This window comes from Balaenoptera musculus, chromosome 6, assembly GCF_009873245.2.
Source record: "Balaenoptera musculus isolate JJ_BM4_2016_0621 chromosome 6, mBalMus1.pri.v3, whole genome shotgun sequence".
Lineage (NCBI taxonomy): Eukaryota > Metazoa > Chordata > Mammalia > Artiodactyla > Balaenopteridae > Balaenoptera > Balaenoptera musculus.
This window is the reverse complement of record NC_045790.1, coordinates 106,565,283-106,588,753: the sequence shown is the minus strand read 5'-3', so window position 1 is coordinate 106,588,753 and position 23,471 is coordinate 106,565,283. Positions and strand designations below refer to the sequence as shown.

Genomic DNA, 23,471 nt, shown 5'->3' with positions numbered 1-23,471 from the left:
ACCCTCGGCAACATCTAGGTGTCTTAATCTTCATAACGTGAAAATCAAGTTTTTAAAGCATTGCCTGTGCAGTCCCTGTTTCCCAGCTCCCCTTAGCTCCATTGCCCCAAAGGGGTAAACAGCCTCGCAGAACTGTTTTTTTCTAGCCAGAGTGCTGCTGGAACTTTGATTCAGCTTTTTGTTTATGGGAGTGGCATAGAGTCTTCTAGATCTGTTTAAGGCTGGGAAAAAAAAAATCATTGTAGTTTAAGCAAGAGCATTACTTTAACCGGAGACCCAAAAGTTGACTCAGAGATTGGCTCAATTTTCATTCTGAATGAAGTGATTTTTGAAGCCTATCCCAATACCTGGCACTGTGCAAAAGCATCATGTTATAAACCAAAACCAGCAAAGTCCAAAACTTCCCCATGCGTGAACAGTCAAATGGAGACAGGTGTTTACAGACATCGGTTAAAGCAAAGTCAACGTTCTCATTCTATCAATATTTTGACAAGCAGAAGGGGTGGATTCCTAATTTAAAACAGCAGAAAAGAAGGCACCATGTTTTATTCTTCATATTCTGTGAGCTCACACAGGATGCTCAGTAAATGCTGAAAGAGTTGTTGATGAAGTATTGATATTTGTTTTATCTTTTTCAGTTTACACATTTGCGAGCTTGCTGGGGCCTGTGAGGCATGCTGGCGGCCCCTTTCCCATTCAGCTTTGTGTTCATACCTTCCTTCATCTACTGTGATGCCTGAGTGTACTCACATTCCTCTACACCTCCTGGCTCCTGGCTAACTTTCCAGCTATGCTTCGAAAGGCCCCCTACCCTGATGCTTTGCTCTGGCTGAGTACGACCTAGATGCCTTTGTTGTTTCCTTTCGTTGTTTTTTTGTAGGACTTTCTCTCTGCCTAGATTTCTCCTTTTCTGTTTCCACCTATTGAGATGTTACCACGGCCCAGCTGAAATTGGCCTTCCCTCAACCAGTTCAGGGCAACCTCAGCTGGAAATGATTTCTTTTCTAGAATCCTATAAACACTCATTATTATATTTACAATTATTTCACTTAGTAAACATCTACTGAGTATGGATATATACCAGGTACCATGCTAGACAATGTAGAGATAAATAAGACTCAGTTCTTGCCTGCTCAATTTAGTGAGTGAGATAAGGAAATAATTCTAACACAGAATGGTATGTACACTGCGGGAGAGTTCTTTCTGTGATCCAGTGGTAGCACAGAAGAGGGGGCGTTATTCACTTTTTTTTTAAAAATAAATTTATTTATTTAATTTATTTATTTGTGACTGCATTGGGTCCTCATTGCTGCTCACAGGCTTTCTCTAGTTGTGGCGAGCCAGGGCTACTCTTTGTTGCGGTTCACGGGCTTCTCACTGCAGTGACTTCTCTTGTGGAGCACAGGCTCTAGGTGTGCGGGCTTCAGTAGTTGCAGCACACAGGCTCAGTAGTTGTGGCTTGGTGGGCCCTAGAGCGCAGGCCCAGTAGTTGTGGTGCACGGGCTTAGTTGCTCCGCAGCATGTGGGATCTTCCCAGACCAGGGATTGAACCCGTGTCCCCTGCATTGGCAGGCGGATTCTTAACCACTGAGCCATCAGGGAAGTCCCCGTTATTCACTTTTGAGGAGTGTGCTATGTCCAGGTAATGTTTCATAATGTGGGGTTAACTAAGCTTTGTTATTTACTATACTGGAGATTATATTAGGTTTCTCTTGTTTAATCATTTTAACCTCAATTCACAGATTAGGAAGGCTCAGGATAAATTACACATCTGGTATGAGACAGAGCCAGGATTCAAACCCAGGTCTGTCTTATGCCTACATCTGTGCCTTTTCCATTATGTGTTTTTCTTTTCTCACATCATAGCTCTCTATATGCAAATACATATTGAAACAGCTATACAAGAGAAAAAATATCAATGTCAATATGAATGTCAGATAGTCCTTTAAATGTAGAGAAGACCTTAATCTTCCAAGGCAAGAAGGTAGTAGGTGGGTCAGCTCAACGTTGAATGAGTGGACCAGACATTCTGTAGAGAACAACCGTGGATGCTGGCTTCAATTCTTGGTCCTTCCTCTTACTAGATATGTGACCTTTGGCAAGTTTCTTAATTCTAAGTATTATTTCTTTCAAGTATAGTTTGGGAGGGGGGATGATAGAGACTTCATGAAGTGCGAGCTAATGTGGGTAAAGGGCCTGATTCGTGGCAAGGATCCCCTGAAAATAGCGGTAAGATGCAAAGATGCAACACCTGTGGCATGGTTTTAGAGTAGTGAGTAGACCAGCCTGAATAAATCAAACCATTGCTTTTTTCAGTGGGAATACTGGGAAGTAAAGTTGGAGGGTCAGGAGGGGGTCAGAGTCAGGGCTTGTGTGTTGGGCAAGAGAGGTCACTTCCAGTTTCTGTTCATAACCTTTCCTGTTAATAAATACCTTGAAGATCTATGATTCATTCAGCTGTGCCAGGGAAAATGTTAGACCCAGGGATACAAAAAGGAGTATAACCAGGTCCCCACCCTGAGGTTGTTGACACTCCCATGGGGCAGACATGTTTGTGCAGGTGAACCATAGTAAAGCATAGTAGGTACTAAGATAGCAGTCCCCACAGGGTACTGTGGAGCACAAAGGAGGAAACACTGATAACGGTAGCTAATGAGCACTTACTGTGTGCCAGCATTGTGTTAAATGCATTCTCTCATTCATTCCTCTACAGGATGTTGTTATTAGCATTCTGATTTTACAGATGAGGAAACTAGAGCACAGAGGTTAAATGAATTTCTTTAGTTTATGCAGTTGTTGGAGCTGAGAGTAGAGGGGATTATCTGCCAGACTTTGGTAACTCCACTCTTCGGTGCTACGCCATGTTGTGTCTTTGTGATGTGGGTGGCTTCAGAGAGGAGCTAGTCCTTGAGCCCTAGCTTCAACGTGCCCATCACCATGCTGGGCAGTAGGAATAATGAGGAATGAACATGGCTTCTGCACTCAAGGAACTCATCACCTCATCTGTCCCGTTAAATATATATACTTAAGTGGGGTGTTTGTTTTGCTTGTTGACTCATAACTGAAGACTTTAGAAATTATTGCAGTTCAGTAGATTATATGTGCTTCAGCTGAGAGAATTTGCTGTAAATCTGTTATTTTGATATGTAGGCCTTATTGTTAAGGACTCAGCAATAGATGCCAAATTATTATGACAAAGAATTCTGTCACATTACATTTTTTCTCCCATGGGAGGTACCCTGACCTTGTGTTTTCTGTGAATTTGAAGTTTTTGACTCAAAAGTTAGCACATTTCAGCTTGTGTTAAAGTAATTGAGTGCTTATAGTCATCGTTAAATGTTTCTGTATACCTTATTTCCTTCAATCTTTATGATTCTGTGAGCTAGGGTGTTACCAATTTAACACGAGTAGCCTAAGGCTTAGTGGTTAAGCGTGTTACCCAAGAGTCATACAGCTAGTGAGTTGATAATGCAAAAAAAAAAAAAGGTGGCCAAAAGAGTAAACAAATATTTATTAATTTAGTTCTCTTTGAACTCTGCCTCAGGAGTCTCCAACTCAAATGCCCATGATGTAATATAAAGAGAAGGACAGACCTTGTGAACTGGAGGGCCCATGACCAGTCAGTCTGGAGGCAGCAGTCACTCCTCAGCTCCAGTTGCTTGTCGCCCTGTGAGGAAGTGGACCCAGTGTCTCTAGATCTTCCGATTGTTTTCAAGAGATGCTGGAAATCTGGATTTTAATGTATTTAGTTTAAAAAACTGCCCTTAAAAAAATTATCATGTAGACCAAAACACATTTGTGGGCTGTGCACAGTCTTAGTCTGCCTGATTGTGAACTCTGACCTACCTGCTCGCTGAAATTTTGATACTCACTGTTCAAAGCAGGAGGTACAACGCCTGTTGTGATTATTGATCAGAAATCTACTGGTAAATTGCTACAGTGAGGGGGTGTTGTATTTGACTCATACTGATATCTTTGGGGAAGTGGCAGGGTAAATGCTTTTATTGTATGATCAGGCTAAATTTCTGGAGGGATGGGGTTTGGATGAGGTGATGATGACCTTGTAATACTTTTGTGCCCTTAGCACTTTAAATGCTGCCAGATCTCTTGTCTCCTTTGGTACTCTCTACAGTACATGAAGTGAACAAGGGGGGTTATCATAACCTCTTGAGATGAAGAAATTGGTGCCCAGTGAATTACAGTTTAGTAGAAAGTGCACGAGACTGAGAGGGACTTGAATTCTGAATGCAGGTATGCCACTAACAGCCTTTTGGTTTTGGTCAAGTCACTTACGAATCTTTGTATCTTTTTCCCATCTGGATGATAATGAGGGAGCACAGTTGAAGTCTTGGTGAGGTCTTTTCAAGATGCCAAGCTTTCTGATTCTAATTGACATGCTTAAAGCTGCACAGCTGATTACTGGCAGACTCCAGTGGAGAACAGTTCAGATCTAAAATGCTGCTTCTCTCTTGATGGCAGGTAGGGAGCCACTGTTCAGCTCTTCCCTCTGTTCTTTGTTCATTACTTCTGGGTAAGGACCTCCCCAGATGCATACAGTGCTTTGTTGACTCTATATACACCAGATTGGAAGGAGGCAGAGAGACACCCAGCCTAGTGAGAGAAATATGGTCAGGGAGCTTCCAGCCCAAGAGTTTAATTTATTTTTATTTTAATACCCAGCTTCCACAAGGTGAAAATTGAAGAAATATTGGTGTTCTAGATACTTGTTTGCATTCATACTCTATCGTATAAGGAAATAACATAGAATATAAAAAATGAAGAAAATAAATCCTGAGGAGTCATTCACAATTTATTAACTGTAGTTGGCAGCAGTCTAGGTATATTGAAGAAATAGATTTAATATAGGAAACACAAAATTTGGACCCAAGGAAGAAAACAGTTTTAAATAATGAAAGTGAGAAAAATGGGAGAAGCCACTTAACAAAACTTAAATTCTGGAAATAGCAAGAAGGTATTAGAATAGCTAGTGGAATTAAATTATGGTAATCGCTTGTGAAATAAATTGAATATTATGTCACATTTACCCCTAAATACATGCAGTGTTAGAGTCATACTTGAGTATACTTTTATGAATATGCTTTTATTATTGATGCTGTCAAAATGGAGCAAATGTGTAAAACTTCAAAAAAAAATAACATTTTTTAGTTTCCTATGGACTCATTTTAAGGTACTGTATTATAAATAAATACTGTTTCAGCAGAGAAATAGGTAGAAAATTGTTTGAAGGAATGGTTTTCTTTTTAAAACAAGTAAATTTTTAATCTGTACTTTAGTTGCTGACATATAGGAGACTAACAAAGAAGAACTGAGGTGCAGACCTTGAAGCAGTGTGAGGTGGGGCTTTGGAGTCACACCCACCTGGATTTGAATATTGGCTCTGTCGGTTATTAACTGCGTGACCCAGACAATGCAAAATGAGGACAGTACTGCCAGTCTCATATACTTGTGAGGATTAAATGAAACAGTTTATGTAGGTACCTAGTACCATGATGCTTTTGGAGGGATGTAGGTACCAGCATTCAGGGGCACAAGCTATTCAGATGTTAGTATAATGTAACAAGAAATGATTTTATGGAGTGGTTGTAAAGGAATGAGACTTGTTTTCATGCCTGGATCATGAAATTAGTCTTGTTAATTTCTAGTTGTGCTTTGTGAATTGGTGTACCTGTCAACTGTGCACTGTTGAGAAAAGGGTTTCAGTATGCTATTTTTAGGCTGTTAAATGAATTGATCTGTTAAATAACAATAAACACTTTCAATTGTTTATATTACCTTTTTGTGTGCCCATGAGTACCTTTTGAAGTTGTTAGAACTAGGACTATATTATGTTCTCCTCATCCCCATCTCATAAATGCTGAAACTGAAGCTTAGAGAAGTAAAGTGATTAAAGGTAGAGAGCTACTGATAATGGCAAAGCTGGGATTTGAACCTTTGGGTTTTTTACTCTAAATACCATAGTGCTTTTGTCGCTATTCCATGCTGCTCTAGATTTGGTTATTGGAACTGGCCCTTGTTTTGGGAGGATCATCCACTGTGGCCCTTCTTACTCATTTTAAACTTAATGCCTGTAGGGGACTTCCCTGGTGGCGCAGTGGATAAGATTCCGTGCTCCCAGTGCAGGGGGCCAGGGTTCGATCCCTGCTCAGGGAACTAGATCCCACATGCATGCCGCAACTAAGAGTTCGCACGCCGTAACTAAGGAGCCCGCCTGCTGCAACTAAGGAACCGGCAAGCTGCAACTAAGGCGCCTGCCTGCTGCAACTAAGACCCAGCGCAACCAAAATAAATTTAAAAAAACAAAACAAAAACTTAATGCCTGTAGAAAGTTATTTATTATGTTGTGGGAGTGTTTGGTTACAGGTATACTCTTATGATTTGAAGTTTAATGATTTAATAAAACTCTAATAATACTCATTGCTGGCAGAGGTTGGTAGTTAGATGATCCCTCATATCAGTAGTGGGAATAAAAATTGGTAAAACTTTTCTGGAAAGAACTTTGGCAGTATTTTTCACAAGCCTTTTTAAATTTTATTTATTTATTTATTTATTTATTTATTTATGGCTGTGTTGGGTCTTCGTTTCTGTGCGAGGGCTTTCTCTAGTTGTGGCAAGCGGGGGCCACTCTTCATCACGGTGCGCGGTCCCCTCACTGTCGCGGGCCTCTCTTGTTGCGGAGCACAGGCTCCAGACGCGCAGGCTCAGTAGTTGTGGCTCACGGGCCCAGCTGCTCTGCGGCATGTGGGATCTTCCCAGACCAGGGCTCGAACCCGTGTCCCCTGCATTGGCAGGCAGATTCTCAACCACTGCGCCACCAGGGAAGCCCCACAAGCCTTTTTAAAGAAGTCGTGTATGCCTTTTGAGCTTGTAATCCCATTTCTAAGAATCTTTGTTAAAGAAATAATCAGAAATGTAGAAAAATATTCATGTTCAAAGGTGTTCACTGTGGAAGTATTTATAATAGCAAAAATTAGAAACAACTTTAGTAGTCAACAAAGAGGTAAGAGAAATGGAAAAGCCATAGAATGGAAATATTGTACAAGCATTTTAGATGTTTTAGAAGAATTTTAGTGACTTATTAATATGCTCATCATATAATATGAAGTGAAAGAAGGATATAAAACTATATAAAGTATGATTTCAATTAATGTCAAACACACAAAGAAAAAAACAGGTGGTTAGAGTATAGGTCTTTATGTTCTTTTCTGTTTTCCAGAATACTCTCTGATAAACATAAATTACTTTTCAATAAAAAAATCCTTTTAATTAACTTGTAATTGAGAAATATGAGTAGAGCTAGTGCACATCATTTTGACCAAAAAGTTTTCCCTAATACAGGTGATCTGAAGTTATATTGGGTTGGCCAAAAAGTTCATTTGGTTTTCCTGTACGATGGCTGTAGTAGCACTTAGTTGTCTTTAACTTCATTCGAAACAATTTTGTTAGATTGTATTGTGACAGCTATCATATCAGCGTACATTTAAAAAAAACTTAAAATTGGTGAATTTTTGTGTAGCCATTTTAATATTGAAGATGGAAGATAAAAAGCAACATTTTCGGCATATTATGCTTTATTATTTCAAGAAAGGTGAAAATGCAACTGAAATGCAAAAAACGATTTGTGCAGTGTATGAAGAAGATGCTGTGACTGATCGAACGTGTCAAAAGTGGTTTGCGAAGTTTCATACTGGAGATTTCTCGCTGGACGAAGCACCACGGTCAGGTAGACCATTTGAAGTTGATAGCGATCAAATTGAGACATTCATTGAGAACAATCAATGTTATACCACACGGGAGATAGCTGACATACTCAAAATATCCAAATCAAGCGTTGAAAATCATTTGCACCAGCTTGGTTATGTTAATCACTTTAATGTTTGGATTCCACCTAAGGTGAAAAAAACCTTCTTGACCGTATTTCCGCATGCAATTCTCTACTTAAACGTAATGGAAATGTTCCGTTTTTAAAACAAATTGTGATGGGCAATGAAAAGTGGATAGTGTACAATAATGTGGAACGGGGCTTCCCTGGTGGCGCGGTGGTTGAGAATCTGCCTGCTAATGCAGGGGACACGGGTTCGAGCCCTGGTCTGGGAAGATCCACATGCTGCGGAGCAACTGGGCCTGTGAACCACAACTACTGAGCCTGGGCGTCTGGAGCCTGTGCTCCGCAACAAGAGAGGCCGCGACAGTGAGAGGCCCGCGCACCACGATGAAGAGTGGCCCCCGCTTGCCACAACTAGAGAAAGCCCTCGCACAGAAACGAAGACCCAACACAGCCAAAAATAAAATAAATTAAAAAAAAAAAAATAACGTGGAACGGAAGAGTTTGTGGGGCAAGCGAGATGAACCACCACCAACCACACCAAAAGCTGGTCTTCATCCAAAGAAGGTGATGTTGTGTATATGGTGGCATTGAAAGCGAGTCCTCTCTTATGAGCTCCTTCTGGAAAACCAAACGATTAATTCCAACAAGTACTGCTCCAAATTAGACCAACTGAAAGCAGCACTTGACAAAAAGCATACAGAATTAGTCAACAGAAAACGCATAATCTTCCATCAGGATAACGCAAGACCTCATGTTTCTTTGATGACCAGGCAAAAACTGTTACAGCTTGGCTGGGAAGTTCTGATTCATCTGCCATATTCAGACATTGCACCTTTGGATTTCCATTTACTTTGGTCTTTACAAAATTCTCTTAATGGAAAAAATTTCAGTTCCCTGGAAGACTGTAAAAGGCACCTGGGACAGTTCTTTGCTCAAAAAGATAAAAAGTTTTGGGAGGATGGAATTATGCAGTTGCCAGAAAAATGGCAGAAGGTAGTGAAACAAAACGGTGAATATATTGTTCAATAAAGTTCTTGGTGAAAATGAAAAATATCTTTTATTTTTACTTAAAAACTGAAAGAACTTTTTGGCTAACCCAATAAGATTGTATTTTCAAGTTAGTTTTAACCTCAGTTGTTTTACACTTAGGATATGGTTTCCTGTATCTTGACATACATGATGTTGAGGTTCCCAGGCTAGCCCTCCTCTCCTCCTCAAAAATATCTTGAAAGAAGAGTCATTTGTGTAGGTGGTACCAGTGTCCCAGTGCTACCATCACCTCTTTAGTGGCCAGTGGGTCAGTGAGTAGCCCTGTGACAGCTCTGTCTTTCAGAAAGAGTACTTGCCTGTTATTCATAAGGCTGGTCATTGGTATATAGAGCTTTTTTTTGTGAGTTGAATATTTGTATCTTGGTAAGTGCTTTTTTGGTATGGAAAAGTGTAAGTGTGAATTTCTATCTCACTTTTGAAAAATTTTGTAAGGAAAAAATTAAAGATCAAAGTTTGAATTTTAATTTTTGTGATAGCAGTATTCAGGATGTATGAATATTAAAATGTCATGAAGAATTGTGTCTTTTATTCTTTTCTAATTATATACTTCCTAAATGAAATTGCAGTAGTTTCAGCATGTACCGTTAAGCATGATGTCTAGTTTTTTTTTTAATGTGCATGGTAATTCTCGTATATACAATATACAAAAGCATGCAAAAATTTAACAAAGTATTTGAGCATATTTAAATTAGGAAAATACCAGGCAAGATGTTTCATTTTGTAAACTGCTTCTGTCCAAAGCATTCTGTATATTATCAGAATGAAAAATGACAGCACTTTGTCATCTGTTCAAACTGATATTGCACTCTTTGCAATGACAGCTGAAAAGGCCCACAGGTGCCATATAAAGAGGTGACCATGTTGTCATATTTCATTTCGGCATCCCTCTGCAAAGCCATAATTACCTAATTAGGTTGTTAATTAGGAGATTAGCATTTCACTGTATTGATAGAATGCTCTTTACCGGCGTGGGGCTAGATACAGATTTGTCTGCCCTAATTTATAATCTCTGCCTTTTTTGTGCTTATTTATTTGCTTAAGATCCTGATGTGGGGCAATTCAGTTTACCTGAGAAACAGTTTGTTTACAAGCTAATGAAGCTTTTTTTTTTTTTTTAACGATCTATTTCTGTGTTTTGTTTTTTTGTTTTTTTTTAAAATTTATTTATTTATGGCTGTGTTGGGTCTTCGTTTCTGTGTGAGGGCTTTCTCTAGTTGCGGCAAGCGGGGGCCACTCCTCATCGCGGTGCGCGGGCCTCTCACCATCGCGGCCTCTCTTGTTGCGGAGCACAGGCTCCAGACGCGCAGGCTCAGTAATTATGGCTCACGGGCCCAGTTGCTCCGCGGCATGTGGAATCTTCCCAGACCAGGGCTCGAACCCGTGTCCCCTGCATTGGCAGGCAGACTCTCAACCACTGCACCACCAGGGAAGCCCGCTAATGAAGTTTTGATTGTAGGATTAAAGTTGCTGAGTTAAAATATGAACAGAATAAAAAGGGTGGTCACATCCCCAAAATGATAATAAAAATTCCGAGTTGGTATAACTTGTGTTTTCATTAGCATAGGGAACAAGCACATGATAAGAATTGAAATTGTTGGTATTAAGAAAAAATCCAAAATACAAAAATGAAGTCTGAAATGTGATATAGATTTATATATATCTAAACTAGGCGAAGGAAACTAGTTATCTTTAATAATAAATCTCTGTCACTTGTACTTGAGACATAAAATGTGTTAAGTATTTTTAATGTATTTCAGAAGCTGAAGCTTGGTTAATGATTTCAGAACAAATATATTCAGTCTTCAGTTTAGACTTCCTTAGATAGTCATTATGCATCAGGGTTTATTTCATTTGTACCTTCTGATCATTAGTTGGTGCTTGGAACATTCTCTTCCCACAGTCTTTGCAGTCCTGAGTGCTTATGGAACTTGAAGTATTTCACAGTAACCTTCACTTGGTGAGCTATTTGGAGTTAAGTGGTGTTTCTATCAAGTGTGTGGACATTCTTTTTTGGGGGGGAGAAGTGGGCTGGCAAAAAAAATTTCCACTTATTTTTACTCCAGTGCAAGATTTGACAATAATGTTTGTAATTTGCATTATATATACCTTTACCACTCTTTCCAGTTAAGGAGATTTAAGTCCCAAAACTGAACAATGTTAGGAGTACCATTCCCACTGGGGTAGTAGTTTACCTCCTTTTGATTATATTTAGTATTAACGGTTAAAGTTGTAGAAAGTCCATGTGTGCTTAAGCCCTTTTCCCCATGGTTGTTATGAAAAATTGGATTTGGCTGTATCTGTAATTTTCTTCAAAATTAAAAAAATATTAAAAAATATTTTATATGAAGAAAATATTACATGCAAAATGTTCCATTTAGTCAATTAAGTTTTTTGCTTAACTGCAGTCATTCAACTTATTCAGTCAGCATTAGCTGAATATATATTAGGCATTAGTCATATGTCTGGGAATCGAGCAATGAAAACTACAGGCACGGACCCAGTGCTCGTGGGATTTGCAGTCTAGTAACGGAAGTGCAGCGTAGTTTGAGGAGTAAAGCCTAGCGTGAGAAGTGTTAGAGTAATGAGAGTCAAGGTGAGTATGGAGGAGTACCCACCCTAGACTTGATAAGGTCAAACCTTCCAGGCAGGTGCTGTCTAAATTGGGATCTGAAGGGTGAAGGAGAAAGTGATGTTTAAGCCAGGTGGAAGGAGAGAATAAACAGTTTTAAAGGCTGGAAGAACACTAAAAGTTGAGAATGGCTAGAGTAGAAAGAACAAAGGGGATAAATGGAAGATGGGGCTGCAGAGGAAGCAAGTTCAGTTATATTAAAGAGTTTGGGACGTTATTGAAGGGTCTTAAGACAAGTTAGGAAGCAATTGCTGTAGCCTAGGTGAGAGAAGGTGGGATTGGATAATGGAGAGAAAGAGAATGAATGAAATCTAGAGAGAGAAGAGATGCATAGTATTGGTAATTAAATGGCGGTAGGCTTCACAGAAAGGAGTCAAGGATTCTAATTTGGACATTCTATTTGTTTCCTAATTTTAAGTATGAGAATATGTGTTTAAGTACCTCATAGAGAAGAGGTCCATGAGTCTTACTTTCCAATATGACCCCAAAATATACAGTACTAGCAACTAGTTTTCTTTTTGGTGAATTGGGGAGAATACTAATATTTGAGTGTCACTGTTGGGCCCTACCTTGTGAGAGCAGCTTTGTGAGGTATGAGATAATGTCTTACTGAGGTCCAGAGGGATTGTGACTTTGCCAGTTTTCTCAGCTACTGGGTGGTAGAATTGGGAGCACACACAAGCTTTCTGAAGCCTTTATGTTGTCTGTCATGCCATGTTGTCTTCCTTGTTGTGTCTCCCTCCCTTTGTTTATTCCAAAGTGAAGAGGAGAATTACTCCCCAAGGACCAGTAGCTCAGTAGGTTGCTGACAGAGGCATAGTGTAAACTCTGTGACTTCCCAGGCCCAGCTCTGGGGTGGATTAAAGCAGTGTCTGGTGCTTTGGTAGGAGAAGCTGCTCAGTGCAGGAGTGCTTGCTTCAACAAAGTCACAAGTTCTGTTGTGTTTTCTGGCACTAGGCTTTAATCTCCCTCAATTAGAAATGTAGATCGGCTACCTCCACACAAGGTCACTAATGTATAGACAGTTCTCCTCCTTTCCCCAGGGGAAAAGTCTTGAAATCTCTGATTTTTGGGTGAGGAATTTGACATCTCTTTGATGTTATCAACTTGTATTACAAATTGTTTAAAAAAATTTTATGGTTACTGTCGCCAGTACTGTTCAATTAAGTGATTTGTTGTTATCCTTGTGTTGGAATCACCTGAACTAGAAGAAATTCTAGGGTGCAGCATGGATTCTAGCCTCTCTGTGTTTCTACCCCACCCCCTTTTAAAATTGAGATATAACTCATGTATCATAACATTTACCCTTTTAAAAGTGTACACTTTAATGGTTTATCACCCCCAAAGAAAACCCATACCCATTAGCCCTCACTCCTCATTTCTCTCTCCTCTAGCCACTGGCAATCATTAATCTACTTCCTGTATCTATGGATTTGCCTATTCTGAACCTTTTATATAAATGAAATCACACAATATGTGGCTTTTTGTGTCTGGCTTCTTAGCATAATGTTGTCAAGGTTCATCCATATTGTAGCATATATCAGTACTTCATTTCTTTTTTTTTTTTTTTTTTTTTTATATATTTAGTTTTGGCTGCGTTGGGTCTTTGCTGCTGCAAACGGGCTTTCTCTAGTTGCCGTGAGTGGGGGCTGCTCTTCATTGTGGCGCGCAGGTGTCTCATTGCGGTGGCTTCTCTTGCTGCGGAGCATGGGCTCTAGGCGCGCAGGCTTCAGTAGTTGTGGCAGGAGGGCTCAGTAGTTGTGGATCGCAGGCTTTAGAGCACAGGCTCGTTAGTTGTTGCACACGGGCTTAGTTGCTCCGCGGCATGTGGGATCTTCCTGGACCAGGGCTCGAACCCATGTCCCTTGCATTGGCAGGTGGATTCTTAACCACTGCGCCACCAGGGAAGTCCAGTACTTTATTTCTTTTTATTGCTGAATAATATCCCATTGTATGGAAGTACCACATTTTGCCTATTCGTTCATCAGTTGATGGAGGTTTGGGTTGTTTCCACTCTTTGGCTGTTATGAATAATACTGCTGCGGACATTCTTGTACAAGTTTTTGTCTGAGCATATGTTTTCAATTCTATTGGGTGTATTACCTTGGAGTGGATTACTGGGTCATACGGTAACTCTGTTTAACAGTTTGAGGAACTGACAAATTGTTTTCACAGGTGGCTGCACCATTTTACATGCCCTCCAGCAGTGTATAAGGTCTGCCGCCTTTCTGCTTCCACTTTCTTCAGGCTTTCTATTGCTCTGGTCTGGGCTGGAAGCAACCCTAGGCATTCCATGAGCCCTTTTGTCTTGATAAATGGGAAATTCTCCAGTTTTATCTCTTCAACTACATTCACTCTACAAGCATATGTGTACCAGGCCTTATATTGGACGTTATTGACAGGAAGCCAAATAAGGCTTCTAGTCCTTTCTTCTCAAGGACTCCACAATCCAGTAGTTGGAACTTCTTACTAGGACATGCAGGGAGGGGGAAAAGCCAGTGAAGAAAGTACAGTTGACCCTTGAACAATATGGGTTTGAACTGCACCAGTCCACTTACATGCGGATTTTTTTTTCAATAAATACAGTACGACAGGATCTGTGATAGGTTGGATCTGTGGATGTGGAGCCATGGATACAGAGGAGGGAGGGCCAACTATGGGACTTGAGCATCCACAGATTTTAGTATCTGCGGTGGTCCTGGAAACAATCCCCCAGGTTTACTGAGGGACGACTGTAACTGCTTAGATATTTGTGAATTTCCACAGCACAGATCCTAACTTTAGAATCTAGGCAAAGGTTGAGTTGATTTTCGGAGATTTTCGGGGATTTCTTTTTCTTGGCTCATCCTTTAACTACAGTCATCCTTCTGTATTTGCAGGGTACTGGTTCCAGGACCCTGAGGATACCAAAATTCACAGATGCTCAAGTCCCTCATGTAAAATGGCATAGTACAGTCGGCCTTCCATATCCTGGGTTCTGCATCTGTGCATTCACGCAACCAACCAAATTCGATCTGCAGTTGGTTGAATCTGCGGATTCCGAACCTGCATATACGGAGGGAGGACTGTTTTGCTGTTCCTTGGGTTTTGTCACTAGGTTACTGCTCGTTTCCTTGCATATTTTCTCTGGGTAAGCTCATTCACATCCGTGGCTTCATCTGTCATTTATATGTTAATGTCTTCCAAATTTGCTCAGATCTTTCTCCTAGGCTTCAGGTTTGCCTGTCCTTCATGTGTCACTTATATGTTGTTGTCCCAGATTTGCTCAGACCTTTCTCCTGGGCTGTTAGGTTTGCATCATGATGGATCTCTGTTTGGGTAATCCATAGACATCTCAAGCTCATTGTGTCTGAAACATAGTTCCTCATTTCCCCTCTCCCTGTTAAGCTGTTCCTGCTTTTCAGTTCAGTTTCGTTTGTTGGTGCTATCATGCAAGCCGTAAACTTTCGCCTTCTCCTTAACCCTCCACATCCACTCAGTCACCAAGTTCTACCAATTTTATCTCCTAAATATTTTTTTAAACTGTTTCTTAAGTTCATAAGCCTATCTTTCACTGCCTTACTTTGGATTTCATCGTCTCTTCCCTGAGCTGTAGTCACAGCTTCGTAACTAATCTTGTGTCTTGTCCATCAGATTAATTTTCTGTGCAACTGCCAGAGCAGTCTCTCTGAAATGCTAATCTAAACAGCAGCTTTGAACTCCTGGTAGTTTTAGTTGCTAACTACATGTTCTGCTGTATGTTATTTTAGTGCCTTTTCTCTTTGAAAAAAGCTGGATGAATGAATCATCTTTGAAGATTCATTTTAGACCAGGGAATAATAGCAATAACAATAATAGTAAACATTTGTATAGTGCTTACCATGGGCCTGGTGCTTTTATACACACATAACATATATGAATTCTTTCAGTCCTCACAATAATCCTATGAGATAGGCACCAAAATTGTTCCCATTTATAGATGAGGAAGCGGAGGCACAGAAATTGTTACTTTCCCTAGGTCCCATGGTGAGTGAGTGGCTGAGTCCAGATTTGAACCTAGGCAGTCTGATGCTCTTAGTTTCTTCTGTGTCCCTTTTCCCAACCTTCCTGATTCCCTCCACTTCCCCTACTCCAAAGGTTAGTTATCTTCTCCCTGCTACTGTAATAACCTATGCATGGCCTGATGTTAATCTGCAGTTCATAGGACACATCGGGAGCACATTTTATTTTAAACATTTTTTTTTTTTAACAAAGTAAGTACATCAATCAAGCTAATTGTTTTTTTTTTTTAATTAATTTATTTATTTAATTTTTGGCTGCGTTGGGTCATCGTCGCTTCACACGGGCTTTCTCTAGTTGCGGCGCGCAGGGGCTACTCTTTGCCGTGGTGCACGGGCCTCTCGTTGCGGTGGCCTCTCCCGTTGTGGAGCACGGGCTCCAGGCCTGTGGGCCTCAGTATTTGTGGCACGTGGGCTCAGCAGTTGTGGCTCGCGGCCCTAGAGCGCAGGCTCAGTGGTTGTGGCACACGGGCCCAGTTGCTCCGCGGCACGCGGGATCCTCCCGGACCAGGGCTTGAACCCGTGTCCCCTGCATTGGCAGGCAGAGTCCCAACCACTGCGCCACCAGGGAAGTCCCTAATTGTTTTTTTTAAATTAATTAATTAATTTATTTTTGGCTGTGTTGGGTCTTCATTTTTTTTTTCCCCAAAGGAAAGGTTGCAATTCTTTTTTTTTTAATTAATTAATTAATTAATTAATTTTATTTTTGGCTGTGTTGGGTCTTCGTTTCTGTGTGAGAGGGCTCTCTCCATTTGTGGCAAGCGGGGGCCACTCTTCATCGCGGTGCGCGGTCCTCTCACTATTGCGGCCTCTCTTGTTGTGGAGCACAGGCTCCAGTCGTGCAGGCTCAGTAGTTGTGGCTCACGGGCCTAGTTGCTCCACGGCATGTGGGATCCTCCCAGACCAGGGCTCGAACTCGTGTCCCCTGCACTAGCAGGCAGACTCTCAACCACTGCGCCACCAGGGAAGCCCGGTGGTCTTCATTTTTCTGCGAGGGCTTTCTGTAGTTGTGGCGAGCGGGGGCCACTCTTCATCGCAGTGCGCGGGCCTCTCACTGTCGCGGCCTCTCATGTTGCGGAGCACAGGCTCCAGACGCGCAGGCTCAGTAGTTGTGGCTCACGGGCCTAGTTGCTCCGCAGCATGTGCGATCTTCCCAGACCAGGGCTCGAACCCGTGTCCCCTGCATTGGCAGGCAGATTCTCAACCACTGCGCCACCAGGGAAGCCCCCTATTTTAAACATTTTTGAACAAGGAGCCAGCATTATAGACTATTTAATTGCCTGCTCCCTCTTGCCCCTATCTTAAGGTGACTAAGTTGGAAGTGATCACTTCCATTACCTTGATCTTAGTCACCTCTGTGAAGCCTTGTCTGAGTGTCCAGTTTCATTTAGATAGCTTTCCTTTGTGTTTCCATAGTACTTGGTTATATAGAATCCTCCAGCATTGGTCTCATCCTTTATTGTGACCATTTATGTACTTTTCTTCTTGCTTGACTGTCGGCCTTTTGGGGATAGGGACTATGACTTGGTACTTCATGCTCCTAATTCCCAGCATGTAGTAGGTAGTCACACTGTTGAATTTCTTGAATGAACAGGTAAGTCCGACCCATATCTAGACTAGTGAGAGAAGAGGATTCAAAGTGTGATGAAATGGACTTAACCTGGAAATTTGAGGCAGCATGTAATAGCTGTTCCGAGCAAGGGTTGTGGAGCCAGGCTGCCTAGGTTTTATCTTGGCTTTACCTCTCAGTAATTATGGGGCCTTGGGCAAGTCTCTGCCTCAGTTTACTGATTTGTAAAACATAAATAGTAATAGAGTCCACCTCTAACAGTTTTGTAAGTGATGTAAGTGTAAATAAATAAGCAGCCTTCTGGAATCAGAGAATTAATTATTCTACTTAAAGTGTATTTTGTGAAACACTCCCACCCTAACTGTATAACATTATAGGCAGAATGAAGCCAGTCCTGCTGCTCTATCCTCATGTTTGATCCATCTGGTAATAGTTTTTTAAAAAAAGGTAATCTAGAAGATATAAAAAATACTTGGCAAAGTTAGTGCAGTTTTGTTAATAATAATAACAGTTACCATTTATTGAGGTTGTGAAAGTGCCATTCAAATGAAAGTACAAAGCACCTTTCACAGTCACAGAAAAATAGTTTGGGGGTTATCTGCTAGTTTAGATTATTTTATGCTGTCCTTCCTTCATTAGGAGTTGAATAAATGAGTTTGATAGTTGACAGCTTATTTTCCCTCCAAACAAATGTAGCTAGAGCAGGAAGAGTCAAGAATATTGCATCTTGGATTTGAATAATGCTTTTTTACTTTTTGTAAGTATCCCTATGAGGTGGATAAGTAGCGCATAGATAATGGATATTTCACTGCTGAGGGAACAGAGGCAGAGGCCCCTGACTCCCTTGAAGTCATCCCATAGCTAGTCCCTAGGCAGGCTACAGGCAGTAACCTGGAATTCCAGATGTGTTTACTAACTTTAACTTTTGTAGTTCTAGGAACCAGTTTCCATACATAATAGCATTTTTTAGAAGAAGGTATGATAGTGCTCACTCAAATCAGTCAGTGTGGTTTACCTTTGAGAGGGTTTGCTGCCAAGATCTTGATGCTATTAAAATCTTTGTCAAAAAAGGAATTCCTCATACCTCTGTTCTTAGAATCTGAACCACGGCACCGTGATATAAGTAAAACATGCAGTGGAATTCTTCTGGCCTTTGAGGGAAAACAGTATGAAGAAAAAACACACAAAACTTTTTACTTGAACCCTGGGTAAACACCCAATTACATCCTCCTCCTCCACCTCCTCCACCTCACATGTGATTGGAATAGAATTTGAGAGCTGAAAAGGCCCTTCTTATAGTTCATCCTCCCCATTTAACAGATGCAATAAATGGACTGATGTGTAAAACAGGTTTAAAGAGTTTTAAAGAGGTACCTTGTCCAAGGCCAGGTAATTAGGTCCCTGGTAATTAGGGAATTGGAAGTCAGGTTTCCTGAGTGGTGCTTGCAATAAGCTATGTTGCTTCCCTCAATTGATGATGTGGTTAACCTGAGAGCCAGGTAAGTGGAAACATAACTATTGAATTCTTCTACTTGGTTAAGCAAACTTCAAATATTGAGGAGACAATTAAAGGAAAATAAATCTTAGACTGTAGCAGGAGAGCTATCTACTGAACCAGCACCCTGGATAAGGGCCCTTTTTTTTGCCCTTTTTTTTTGAAAATCATGGCGCCACCCTTTGGGAACAGGAAAGATTTGTTTTGTCTGTTTATTCCACACTGAGCCCTTGCTGGATGCCAGCCACTTTCTACTAGAAACTGGCAGTACAGTGATGATTAAGACAGTGTGCTTAAGGAGCTGAGAGTTTAGAAGAGAAAACCAACATACAGACAGTCATTATTATTTTTTTAAAAGTGTGATTAGTTTCTTTGTTTATTCATTCATTCATTTATTCATTCCTTAACAAAGCAGCCAGAGAGATACTTTTATTTCTTTATTATTTAAAAAAATATTTATTTATTTATTTGGTTGCACTGGGTCTTAGTTGCAGCAGGTGGGCCCCTTAGTTGCTGCTTGTGGACTCCTTTAGTTGTGGCTCGAGGGCTCCTTAGTTGCGGCATGCAAACTCTTAGTTGTGGCATGCATGTGGGATCTAGTTCCCTGACCAGGGATTGAACCCAGGCCCCCTGCATTGGGAGCTCGGAGTCTTAACCACCGGGCCACCGGGGAAGTCCCCAGAGAGATACTTTTTTTTTTTTTTTTTAAATCCAGTCGTTAACTTCTTTTTTTATTTTATTTTTTTTTATAGCTACTTTATTTATTTATTTATTTATTTATTTTCGGCTGTGTTGGGTCTTCGGTTCGTGCGAGGGCTTTCTCTAGTTGCGGCAAGCGGGGGCCACTCTTCATCGCGGTGCGGGGACCGCTCTTCATCGCGGTGCGCGGGCCTTTCACTATCGCGGCCCCTCCCGTTGCGGGGCACAGGCTCCAGACGCGCAGGCTCAGCAGTTGTGGCTCACGGGCCCAGCTGCTCCGTGGCATGTGGGATCTTCCCAGACCAGGCCTCGAACTCGTGTCCCCTGCATTAGCAGGCAGATTCTCAACCACTGCGCCACCAGGGAAGCCCCCCCAGAGAGATACTTTTAAAATGTGAGTTAGATCATATTGCTGCTCACAGTCTTCCGGTGATTCTCCTTTTTACTTGGAATTAAAGCAAAGTCCTTAGAATTGCCTGTAAGGCTCTACTCACTTTTCCCCACTCTTCAGACCTCATCCTCTACTACTTGCTTCCTTGCTGGGCTCCTTGATACTTAGTGCCAGGCATACTCCCGCTGCTTGGCAACACGCTTCCCTCAGAAATCCACGTGGCTTGTTCTCTCATCTCCTTCAAGGGTTAACTCTCAAATGTCACCTTCTCAGTGAAGCATCCCTTGACTACTTTATTTACAATTGCAGCTGTGGCTCCACCTGCCTAGCATGCCCTAGCTCTCTTTTCTGTGCTACTTTTCTCCATAGCATTTCTAACTTATTGTATAATTTAATTCTCTATTTTGTTTGTCTCCTTCATTACAATGTGAACTCCATGAGGGCAGGACTTTCTGTCTGCTTTGTTTTCTGCTGTACTCTCTGCATCTAGAATAGTGCCTGGCACACAGGAGGCATTCAATAAGTATTTGTTGAATGAATAAATTCAACAAACACTTAGCACCTATTACTAACAGGCAATGTGCTGGATTAATTATTTGGTAGAAGTGGTGATGAAGTGCAGTACAGTGGGACCACATGGGAGCAGCTAACCTGGTATGTGGGATTCATCAGGGAGGTTTCCCGAGAGAAGTGACCATTGAGCTGGATTTAGAAGAATGAGTAGGAGGAGACCAGGTGACAGTCTTCAGGTCAAGTTATAAGTTTGGAGGAATGTAACTTGTCTTTATTGTAGCACTTTGAGCTGTGGTTCTCCATAGGGTAGGATAAAATTTCAGAAAACAGATGCTAGGAGTTGAACTTTGTTTAGCACCTTTGAAGATTTGAGCATAGATTTTAGTAGCAAAGTTGTATATGTATGTATTAATCTTGGTATTAATGAAACCATTCGGGGGTTGGAAATAACCACAGATTCAGTGGCTTCAAACAACACATCACTGCAAGGTTTCTCAACCTGCGCATTATTGATATTGACATTTTGGGGGGTATAAGTCTTTGTTGTGGGTGCTGTCCTGTGCATTGTATGATGTTTAGCAGCACCCTTGGCATCTACCCACTAGATGCTAATAGCACCCACCCCCAGTGTGACAACCAGAAATGTCCCCAGACCTTTGCTCAGGGGAGCAAAATTGCCTTCCAATTGAGAACCACCACATTAGAACCACTGTATCACTGTTGGTGAGGGTCTAGGGATTTCTGTCTTTAACAACTTTACAAATGATTGAGGGAGATATATATATATAGATAGATAGATAGATAGGTAGATACCTTAACAGAGTAACCACATTTCTGAATCTAGAATTAAAAAATTTGAAATTGGCAATTCCTTAAACACAATATTCATACAACTAACTGTATTAAAGATAGAAATAAAGTGCTTTTAAAACAGTTTGCGGGGCTTCCCTGGTGGCGCAGTGGTTAAGAACCCACCTGCCAAGGCAGGGGACACGGGTTCAAGCCCTGGTCCGGAAAGATCCCACATGCCACGGAGCAGCTAAGCCTCTGCGCCACAACTACTGAAGCCCGTGCGCCTAGAGCCCATGCTCCACAACAAGAGAAGCCACCACAGTGAGAAGCCTGCGCACCACAATGAAGAGTAGCCCCCGCTCGCCGCAACTAGAGAAAGCCTGCGCACAGCAACAAAGATCCAACACAGCTACAAAGACCCAACACAGCCAAAAATAAATAAATAAATAAGTTTATAAAAAAAAGACAAAACAGTTTGGACCCTGGGAATTGGAGAAGGGTTCACAGAGGAAGAAATATTTGAGTTGGACTTAGAAGAAGGTTTGTATTGAGGATAAGGGTACATCTCACACAAAGGAAGTATCATTACCAAAGGCTGGATTGTGTTCAGGATACTCCTGGGAGTTGCCTTCTGGGGAGAAGGGGCAGATGAATGAAACTGGGTTGTAAAGAGCCCTAAATGTTGTATGTGAAGGTGAAGGGGTTTAGGCTGTTTTCCTGCACTATTTTCATTTCTGTTGTTGCCTAACAAATTACCACAAACTTAGTGGCTTAAAACAACACAAATTTATTATCTCTCAGTGGGTCAGGAGTCATGGCTTCAGCTAGGTTTTCTTTTTTTTTTTCCTTTTTCTTTTTTTCTTTCTTTCTTTTTTCTTTGGCTGCGCCACGCAGCTTGTGGGATTTTAGTTCCCTGACAAGGGATTGAAGCCAGGCCCCCAGCAGTGGAAGCGTGGAGTCCTAACCTCTGGACCGCCAGTGAATTCCCTCAGCTGGGTTTTCTGCTAAGGGTCTCAAAGGGATGAAATTAAGGTGTCAGTGGACTCCAGCCTAAGGTCCCCATTTCCTTGTTACCTGTTGGCTGCGACCACTCTCATCTCCTAGAGGCTGCTCTCAGATTCTTGCCTTATAGTTCCATAACATGGCTGTTTGCTTTTTCAATACTGGCAGGAAAATCTCTGGCTTAAAATCTCTCTCCCGGGTTGCTTAGGATGAAGTCTTATATAACAGAGTAATCAAGGGAATGACTCTTCATCACTTTTGCTATACTCTTGGCTAGAAGCAAGTCAGGTTCCACCCACACTCAAGGGAATAACACAGAGGCATGGATATCAAGAGAAGAATTTCTGGAGCCATCTTAAAATGTTGACTACCATTTGTACTTTTAGCTCCATGAAGGCAGTAGCCAGGTCTTTTCAAATTTTTTTGCTCAGCATTGTGTCTCTGGTGCCTGGCACATAGTAAGTGCTTTATAAATATTTGTCAAATGAAATCAATGAATGGTAGCGGTTGAGTGTTAATTATGGTTTCAGCTCTTACACTAGTAATTTCACATGGAGAAGCAGTCTAGTTTCTTTGGCATTATTCATTTCTTTAGGTAAAACTGTAAACATTGTCACCTGGAATCTTTTTTTTTTTTTAATTTTTATTTATTTACTTATTTATGTATGGCTGTGTTGGGTCTTCGTTTCTGTGTGAGGGCTTTCTCTAGTTGTGGCAAGCGGGGGCCACTCTTCATCGCGGTGCTCTGGCCTCTCCCTATCGCGGCCTCTCTTGTTGCGGAGCACAGGCTCCAGACGCGCAGGCTCAGTAATCATGGCTCACGGGCCTAGTTGCTCCGCGGCATGTGGGATCTTCCCAGACCAGGGCTCAAACCTGTGTCCCCTGCATTGGCAGGCAGACTCTCAACCACTGCGCCACCAGGGAAGCCCTTTACCTGGAATCTTAAAGTAAAACCTAAAATTATTTGTTTATCATAACAAGTGTCAATCAAATCTGTTATCTCAGAGAGACAACACCCATTGGAAAAATAATTTAGGGCTACATTGCACCAAACTGGCAGATTTCTTGTAACAGCCAGAAATGACGGCAGCTTTGGAGTTGTGGAGGTGGTGGGTAGTTAGGTTGTCTGAAGTTTCACAGCTATTGCTAATAACAATAATTTCAAGTAACTAATAAGTATTTCAAAACACTGGAAATACTGATTGTTTTGTAATAACTGCTTTGTAATAGAGATTTTAGTCTATGTTGTGCTTAGAACTTTATATATAGTTTGGTGTTATTATTAATTATGGTTTTTCTCCATACTTGTCATAGGAAACATTTTGAGCAATATTTAGATCTTGAGTTATTTGTTGATAAAGGACCATATGATCTTCAGAAAATCAGGTATTTCTGACACCAAAGTGTGTGTTTTTCCAGCAGACCTTGCTGTTCAAAATGGGGTTAT

The 23,471-nt window shown here is 41.3% G+C and overlaps 1 protein-coding gene across 8 annotated transcripts in view; it reads left to right on the top strand.

Annotated features, from left to right (window-relative positions):
- The window catches only part of MAPKAP1 (MAPK associated protein 1), a 237,572-nt gene that overhangs the window by 541 nt on the left and 213,560 nt on the right, over positions 1-23,471 (top strand). Inside the window, exon 2 of one of the 8 annotated variants that reach the window (XM_036855295.1) lies at positions 14,405-14,655. The exons of the other annotated variants lie outside the window; for them this stretch is intronic. The gene's annotated coding sequence lies outside the window, so the exon portion shown is untranslated. The remainder of the gene's footprint in view (positions 1-14,404; positions 14,656-23,471) is intronic. 8 annotated transcript variants of the gene reach the window in all.